Consider the following 9,719-nt stretch of genomic DNA (forward strand, 5'->3'; position numbering starts at 1 on the left):
GTTTTCAAAAACAACTTCTGAAATACCTATATTATTGTTTATATAATATTGACATAGTAACGTACCGGTACCGGTGATTAGGGAAATTAGTTTCTTTTATGTGATAAAGGGTTCGAGATTATTTTCCACCTAAATTACAGTCTTGCCATTATAGCTAGGTATGGAAGAAAAAAAAATACAAGTAAAAACTAGTAAAATAAAATTAAGTCATCATTATTTGTACTCCATATTGATTAGGGTTTAAATCGCATATAAACATTCTTTATTTTACACGGATTAAAACGGACGAAATTTAATTTGAACGTCACAAAATAACCAAAACACAAAATACGAGAATGTAACAATGACGCGTAGATATAAGAAAAACAGCTCTTATAAAACATTCAAAAAGCAACTTAGTACTAAGACATTAAAGTTATGTTCAAACATAATTAAAGTGAAATATAACAGTAAAAGTCTTACGTTTGTCTTGAAATATTATGAAAATGACATACTGTATATAGATATGTATATCTAGGTGTAGCAGAATTTTGGGGGAATTTTTGACACCCCTAACACGAAACTGCGAATAATATATATATATATATATATATATATATATATATATATATATATATATATATATATATATATATATATATATATATATATAAACTCCTAATTTCTCTTTTAAAAGTGGATTGTTTATTTTCTTTGTGGATTATACTTCAAAAATAAACTATTAAAGGTGTATAAAAAGTAATAAAAATATTATTTTTTATTTAAAAAAACAACAGTGTTCACAAAGTGCCGGCCAGCGTCCATGCAGCACTTTTTTACGTAATGAAATCAATTGAATTTTACGAGTTAAATATTTTTCAATTTTTAAACTTTAAAAATCTATCAAAACTTTTCTATTGATTCAATTTTTACGATATTTTCAGGGTCAATGTAAAATTTTATGTTCTTTCCAATAAACTGAGTATAATATTTTAGACAAACGTTTTTTTTTAATTCACCCGCCCCCATTTTGAAATGTTTATTACAAAATAAATAATTAATTTACTCACCAAAGTTTTATATATCACAAATTGAAGATAAAAGATCAATGAATAATATTCAAATTTAAAACAAACAAAAAAAAAACAAATGTTTTTTTTAGAAATTTACTTGTGAAGTCCGAAGTTTAAAACCTTTTTTTAACCCACGTTGTTTTTTTTTTGTTTTTTTTTAATGAAACCTTATAATCTTTTTATATTATACAGAAAGTTTCGTTTTATTACGAAAATTATTTCTATTTCATTCAATGTTTTTTTTTTGGTTTTTTTTTTAGATATTAAAAAAAATTCACTCCGTAAAGTGGAAATTAAATATATTAAATCAAAAACTCGTGTATTTTTTGGGGAAAAGAAGAAAAAAATTTCTTGAACTGTTTTTTTTTTGTTTTTTTAAGGCAAAAAATTATAAATAAAATGTGACTAGTTTTCAGGTATGGAGGCACAAATTTCTTTACGTGCTAAGGTAGACGGCTAATGCGAACGTGTGGTTTTTACTGCCTTCTATCCACCCGTAATTCAAAACAATAAAAAAAAAACTATTTCCGGTTTTAAACAAAAACGTAAAATGTTTGTATGATGGCGGATTTTTCAAATAGGCGTTTAAAAATTCTTTCATTAAAAAAAATAAATGGATTTTAAAATATAAATAGGGATAAATTCTTAACAATGAAGAATGCTTGATTAGTAATTTTTAAAGGTAAGTGTTTTTTTGGAATTTATATCGATTTTTTATAATCGACCTAAGTAAATTTCGTTTATTTTCTTCAAATCTTTTAAAGAAAACCGATTTAAAAAGCAAATAAATTGCATAATTTGCTATTAAACCTGTTATTTTTTTTAATTTGGTCCTTGCTCCTTTAATTGAAAAAAAAAAATAGGGTTTGAATTACATTTTTCGAGTAGTTATAAGCTTGAAAAGACAGGGGGGTCGAATTGTTCAATATTTTTTCATGCATTCGTAAGGTCAGTTTCTGACACACTCAATGTATATCCAGAAAAAAATTCATATTTTAGCAAACAACACCTAAAACATATAACTTCCAGTTCGATATGGAGGCTGTTAACTGAAGAATTTTCTTTATTATTAAAAGTAATATTTAAATTATTTTTATTAAATTCTTATTCTAAGAAATATCAGTTTTTAATTTCTAAAACTGAGCTTTTTAAAAATTTTAACTAAATCCTTAGATTAACTTTCGGAAACTTATTTTCAATTCAAAATTTTTGTATGAACCTATAAACTAAAAGTTACGTTTTTATTTAATATTAACAGATTGTAAAACATGCCGAGCACAAAGAAATTTAATTAACACTTCATAATTGTTTCATTTACTTGGTTTAGAAATTATATTTTTGTTCTGACGAAAGAAACAAGTAATGCTACGATTTTTTTCAATAAAGTGCCTACAGATTACTGCGTCATTGGTCTTCCATAGAAAAAATAACTCATGTTCGATTTCTAAATATATTTTTTAATTATTCATTATTCAAAAACGACATTGCTTAAAAGGAAAATTCTCTTTTTTTTTTCTTTAAATTCTAAACAGTAAGATTGTCTGTTTATTCATAATAAGTTTTAATAGCGAATCTTCCACATGTTTTTTTCACAAACCTTGAAAAAGTCAATCATTAAAAAAAATATTTGGAAATCGTTTGAAATTACACAGGTAAAAACTATCTAATTTAAATAAGTAATTTTAAAACGTTTCATAAACTTAAATAATTTTCATATATTTTTCAACTTCTTTTATCTGAAAAATTGAGAAAAATCGTATAAATCGGCAACATTTGTGACCCAATATTAAATATATTTTATTCCATCATTCTAGTATATTTTAATATGTAAAAAAACTTAGATGTGAATTTCCCTAAAAAAAATTCTGACATCATGTTGAGGGGAAGGGCAATATATTAGATTTTTTTTTGTATATTATTGTCTTTCAGTTTATATATAGTTCAACTCCTTTTTTTAAAGTCTGTAAAAAATTAATTTGATTTTTGAGAGGATTTTAAAAATCACGTTGTTTTCATTGTTTGCGTCCAAATATGTAAAAATAATTCCAATTTTTCCTGTTTTTTTTTGGGTGGGGGGTGTACAATTTTAGGGAATCTTTTATTTTGGGGAATATTTTCGGGAATATTTTGAGAAATTTTGGAGAATGTTTTATTTTGGGAAATATTTTAGGGAATATTTTGGGGAATATCTTATTTTGGGGATATTTTAGGGAATATTTTGGGGGAATATTTTAGGAAATATTTGGGGAATATTTTGTGGAATATGTAGAAGTGACAGGCTGTTCCAAATTTTCCCGTTTTTAGATTATGGGGATTTTTTTTTTTTGAAAATTCACTGGTTTTACAAAAAGTAAAAAAAAGTGAAATTATTTTAAGAATCATTCTTCTTGAGAATATTGCAAAAATTACGATGAATTATTATTTTTTACAAGATTTTATTTTTTATTATTTGCTTTGGGAGTCGAAATTTCGCATTTATTAATGTCATAGCTAGATTATAGCCGGCCAAAATTATGCTCAACTTATATTAAGAAAGTATGACAATATACATTTTAGGGCAACTGAGACGAGCCAAAAAGGCAGGTTGTTTGTTACGTCATGGGGTTCATTGGATATGATGGATGCGATTATGAATAGGTGAGATGAAAGCTAGATAAACTTTATTTATGGGACGCTATTACAAGAAAATCAATAATAACTAAGGGCAATAACTCTTCTCTACTTTAAAGATCTCCCTTCTTTAATTGAGAGTGAAATCACCTAATTTACAAAATTTCATTTTATTTTTTATTTTTATCTTATGTTTTTTGTTAATGGAAAAATTTAAACTCTGTATAAGTGTGTGTGGACCTTTATATATCTTTGGAATTTTCTTGGTTTGAGGGTAGGTCTACAGAATCTACTGATGTGTGATTCAATGGTCGGCTGATTTGTTCATGTAGGTGATGCCAGGATGCCTGGTTTTCAGATTAAATGGATCCTAGCAAAGGGTATAAATTAATGAATGCTGGAGTTAAGTTGTTTGTAACCAGCGAATGCGATGTCTGTGAAGTCTTCATTGGAAGATCGATTTGATTGTGATATAAATTGGGCCTGTCATTCAAGTCTTGCAAATTGAGAATTGTGAAAATCTGTACCATATCTTCAAGCACACCAGAATTTAGAGAGATAACTCCTTTGTATATGTATTTAGAAAATTCCCACAATGCATCATCACCAATTTCCCGCAGAGGATTGAACCAGAAACATTCTGATGTCATTATGAATTACAAAATGTCTGGCTTGTCTAATCAAAGATCATCACTCATTATCCAGAGGAAAACAAATGACTATGTTTGAAACATTTTATGGCTGTAAAAAAGTGCCAAAAATAGGCTCTGGATGATGGATGCTCCCCTTAATGTGACATCAAACAATGGAGTTGAAACTTATTGGTGTTCGTTGTGGAGTTGTTGAAATTATAGGAGCTCCTTTTCAACAACATCACATCGAATACCAATAAGTTTCAACTCCATTGTTTTCTCTCAGCTGTTCAAAAATCAACTTTAATGCTTCCTAATCGTAATTTGAAGTCCATATACGACGTTAGCCATGTTAGTTTGTTTATCTTCTTATCGATCCAGGGCAGGGCCAAAGGCTCGGGCGAAGTTGTACCCCAACAGAGGAGTTTGCTGTCAGCGTGAGCTGAGAAAAAAGAGTGAGAGAGTTACAATGGGTTTAACGTTTTATAAACTCAGTCACGTGGTCAACTCGCCTGAGTGATGATCTTTGATTAGACAAGCCAAATATTTTGTAATTCATATGTAAAACTAGGAAAATAAATGACTATGATTGAAACATTTTATGGCTGTAAAAAAAGTGCCACAAATAGGCTCTGGATGATGGATGATTGTCTTAATGTGTGACCTTAAGGGCAAATATCACATAGCCCACTACACAATTCAAGTTATTACTTTTCCAACGAGCTTTCATTTGTTAAATTTTGATCAATAGTCGCTGAGATTTGGAACTTATAATATTGCCAAAAAAGTGGTCTTTCTATCTCTATCTCTCTCTCTCTCTCTCTCTCTCTATTATATATATATATATATATATATATATATATATATATATATATATATATAGACTGTAAAAGTCTGAGAATGCTACAGACTGCCAAAAAAACGGCCAAGTAGCTGAAAGAATCATCTAATTTAACAGAAAGATACGGTAATAAAAAATAAAACTCATATCTGCTCTACAACGGTATTGAGCACTTTCTTCAGTTTTTATTAATTACCATTTCCACTATATATATATACATACTCATAGCCAAATTGAATATTGAAATACTTATATCGTTGGTTCTTTGAGACGAAACTACATGAAAATTTCCAGGCTTTTTGAAGATTATAATACTATTCTATGGTTAAAATGTTATGACAATTGTTATAAAAATAAGAACCTATATTTTCAAACCAATAAAATATACCCAAATTTGCCTTCATTTGTACATATAGTGTCCTGCGGACCAGCTTCAGTTTTGCTGCTTCAGTTGTCTCCCCTGTGGCCTTGCTAAGTCACTAATATTCGAGCAGATTGGCAGGTTGGGGGTAAAGTGAGGCTAACCAATACCATTGACCTATACAACTGGTAAGGAAGTAACATTTTTTGCTAGGTCATACCAAAGTTCTTGCCTTCTGAGATTATACAACTACCCACTTATAGCTCTTATCAGAACACAGCAATAAATATTGAGCCGAATTTTATATTAACTGCTAATGAAAAGTAGCAATTACATCAATTAACTAAGGAATGCAGCTATGTATCTTGGAGCGATCTACATAGATACAATGGCTTGGCTGGATAATTTGCGCTCATCATTAACATGGAACTAACGCCTTAGTCTCCAACTTTAGATCGACAAGTTGAAGGCAAGTAGACGTTGTATTCGAATGAATCGAATCTCTCAATGTGCCAGTGAAATACTGCAAAAATCATTTTTCCTTATTGGTAAGCCAAATGAGACACTGTCTTGTTACAGTTTTCTCTTGTATCGACCACTATGCAAAGTCTCAAATATTCGCCATGCCATGTCAAATCTACATTGAAAATTTTCTCTAAGTAAGCACTCACCATTAAAATAAATTTCACAAGACATTCCATAAAGGATTTTCTAAAATATTACAACAGCATCATTCTCTTCTGAGATACCAGCATCAACACTAGGTGTGGCATGAGAATGTCTGGTTTCAATTTTTCCTTTGTTTATTTGGGTGTGGAGCATCCAACCGGACGTCAAAGACTCCAACCGAGAAATCATTTTAGGATTCTAGTCGTCTCTACATGCAGTTATTTTGATCTCTCTTGCAACTGGTTTCTTGAGTGCAGGGTGGAATGATGAATTTTTCGCCCTATAGAAAACAACACTACAGCTTTATTTTAAAACTTTTATTGTAAAATTAATTCAGGTAACTTAATTATGAAGTAGAGCTGAAATCTATTCAATGCAGCTGCCTTCAGCTTCAATCACTACCTTGATACAGGTCCAGAACTTGGAGCATGCCTTTTCCACAAGTGCCAGCGGGAGCTTGGTAAATACTCAGTGGATGGCGGCGATCAGGGTGGCTTTGGTGTTGTGAGAGGTCATGTTGGTGATGTTATCAACGTTATGACCAAATGAAGTAGTCCAGCAGGTTCAGATCGAGGGGAGAGAGAGGCTGGTTAGGGTTAGGCTAGTAAGAAACCCGTACAAAGGTACCATTGCTTCTGAAGCCAAGCCAGGGTCTCTTTGGATATTGGCTGGCATCAAATCTTGCTGTCACACCCAGGGTCTGCCATCAGGCACCTGATTGCACTAGAGGATCACCTTCACTCTTCAGCACATCCAGGTACACTTTGGTGTTGACTTTCAAACCGACTTTGAAGATGTGATGTGGCATGATATAGCCCTCACTTGAAACCACACCAAAAACCATAACCGTGGCCAGAAACTTCATTGAGCTGTGCCCTCAAGTTTTGAACCGTCTGCATTTACATTTTGAGGGTGCTGGCAATGTTCCTGTTGTCATAACTTGGATCGGTAGAGAGCTTGATTTAAACAGTGGCGCATCTCTGATCTCACTCATTGAACATTGTGTCAGTTTCAGACATGATAGAAGGCTCCTATCGCTCTTAGAATTTGTACAGAACTGCCCAACTAGTAGATGGATTGCAATAAAAACAAAAGAAAAGAAAACTGATTTTCATCAAACGGAAATGGAATCATGTCTTTTCTAGGGTGACAATTTTATTGTTCCATCCTGTATATTTGTAAGTCCTTTTTTAGGAAACAACTGGTTCCTGGGATTACTGAAATGATAAAAATTTTCCACTTTCTTTTCCTGTCATACATAAGAACTTGGTATTTCTCCTCAGCTCTGTGTAAGCCGACATCATTGAGGACATTGATTTCAACTTGGATTGCTACTCTTTTCATCGTCCCATATTTAACCCGTATTTTCATGTGGACTTCACCTTTTATAAGTGAATACCTGCCAATAGAAATCTAATATATAAAGATCATATATATCTGTCTCCATATTTTCAAACTTTAACTCTTCCGGAACTAAAAGTTGTAGGGGCCTCAAATAATTGGATTTTTTATGGACTGTTCTTTTACGGATCTTTAGCCAGTTAAAATAGTTTTTAAGAGGCCAAAAATGAGTCAAAATTAAAAAAAAATCTTTATATATTTTGTACATTTATCTTAGTATATTTTTAATTTTTAATCAGTTCATATGTGTGTTACATTGGTAGTGGTAATATCACCAGCTTTGAATACTACAGTTTTGGTTTCGATTCTAGCTGATAGCACCCAAATACTTCTTTTTACTTTTGAAATCACGACTCTATATATGAAACCTGGACAAATGAAAATATCATATTTAAGCATATTTTACGACTAGGCAAAACCGAGTGCTCCCCCATTGCTAGTATACTATATCAGATTCAGGATCTAGTTTTTTATAAAGTATGACTTATTTTTCCATTGAAGTAATTGGTTTTGCCGAATTCGATCTGGTCTTACAAAACATCCATCTAAATGCTGTTACTTGAAGTAACATTAAGATAAGGCGCACCATTCCTAATATGGGCAAGTGTGAAGCCATGCTAAGGGGTTCTTATTTGGCTTTATGCTATTTGGATATTTGCCCAGAGTTTACTTGTAAGGAGAAATATCCTCATCAGGTTATCCTAACAAACCTTTGTACAGGGAGATAAAAACCTTGGGGGATAGTGTTTAGTAAGGATTTAAACTCTTTGCTACTCATTAAAAACTCGTTTTTGCTAGGGATGGAGAATTCTGCTGGATGCTATATAATCATCAGCTTTTTTTTTCAGATACTCTAAACGAGAGATCTTTTTAGGATTCTAACTGTTCCTTTAAGTGCAATTGTTTGGATGTCTGTTGCATTTAGTTCACTTGAAAACATTCTTACTATTTTGTTCTAGAATGGTGTATTCTACCAGATGCCAAACATTCAACCACTATCCCATACATTCCAACCGATAAATATTTTAGATTTTAATCATCCCTTAAAGGCAATTACTTGAATCTCTCTTGCATTTGGTTCACCGGGTATATTTTCAGGTAGATTTTGAAATTCTTTTTCTTTCTAGTCAGAGTTTACTTGTACTCATGTAATACTGACAAACCCCTGTACAGTACCTATGTTCTCTCTTGTGTCAAGAAGGCATTCAAGTTCTCTTTTGTTTTTTTTTCAAATGTACAGCTAAACTTGGATAGCATTCATGTTCTGTGTGTTTTTGCAAATGTACAACTAAACTTGATTTCTGTGCAAAAGATGAACTGCACACACCACAAGAATATGGTTTCTCCCCTGTATGAGTTCGCATATGTTGAACTAATGTGTTCTTCTGACTAAAACAAGAATCACAGACTCCACAAGAATATGGTTTTTCACCAGTGTGCCTTCGCATATGCCCCACTAACGTATCTTTCCGGCTAAAAGAAGAGCTGCATACTGTACATACATATGGCCTTTCTCCACTATGCGTGCGAAGATGTACAACTAACCTTGCCTTATGAGAAAAACAAGAACCACATATTTCACAAGAATATGGCTTTTCACCAGTATGTGTTCGAAGATGGGCAACTAAGCTTCCTTTCATGCTAAAAGAAGAACTACAAATTGTGCAAGTATGCATCTTTTCGCCAGTGTGTGTTCGGATATGCGCAACCAGTGTGTTCTTATGCATAAAAGAAATTCCACACACTTCGCAAGAATATGGCTTTTCACCAGTATGTGTTCGCATATGTGCAACTAATGTGGCTTTATGTGTAAAAGAAGTGCAACACACATTACAAGAATATGGTTTTAATCCAGTGTGCGTTTGTACATGTTTAACTAAGCTAGATTTCTCACTAAAAGAAGAACCACATACTTCACAAGAATATGGTTTTTCCCCAGTATGTGTTCTTACATGGGCAACTAGATTGTCTTTACGGCTGAAAGAAGATTGACACACTTGACATGAATATGGCCTTTCGCCTGTATGTGTTCGAATATGAGCAACCAATGCAGATTTCTGAGTAAAACTAGAACCACACACTTCACAAGAATATGGTTTCTCTCCAGTATGTGTTCTTACATGTGTGACCAATGTGGCTTTGTGACTGAAAGA

Source organism: Euprymna scolopes, chromosome 17 (assembly GCF_053919585.1).
Source record: "Euprymna scolopes isolate OS-2025 chromosome 17, ASM5391958v1, whole genome shotgun sequence".
Classification (NCBI taxonomy): domain Eukaryota; kingdom Metazoa; phylum Mollusca; class Cephalopoda; order Sepiida; family Sepiolidae; genus Euprymna; species Euprymna scolopes.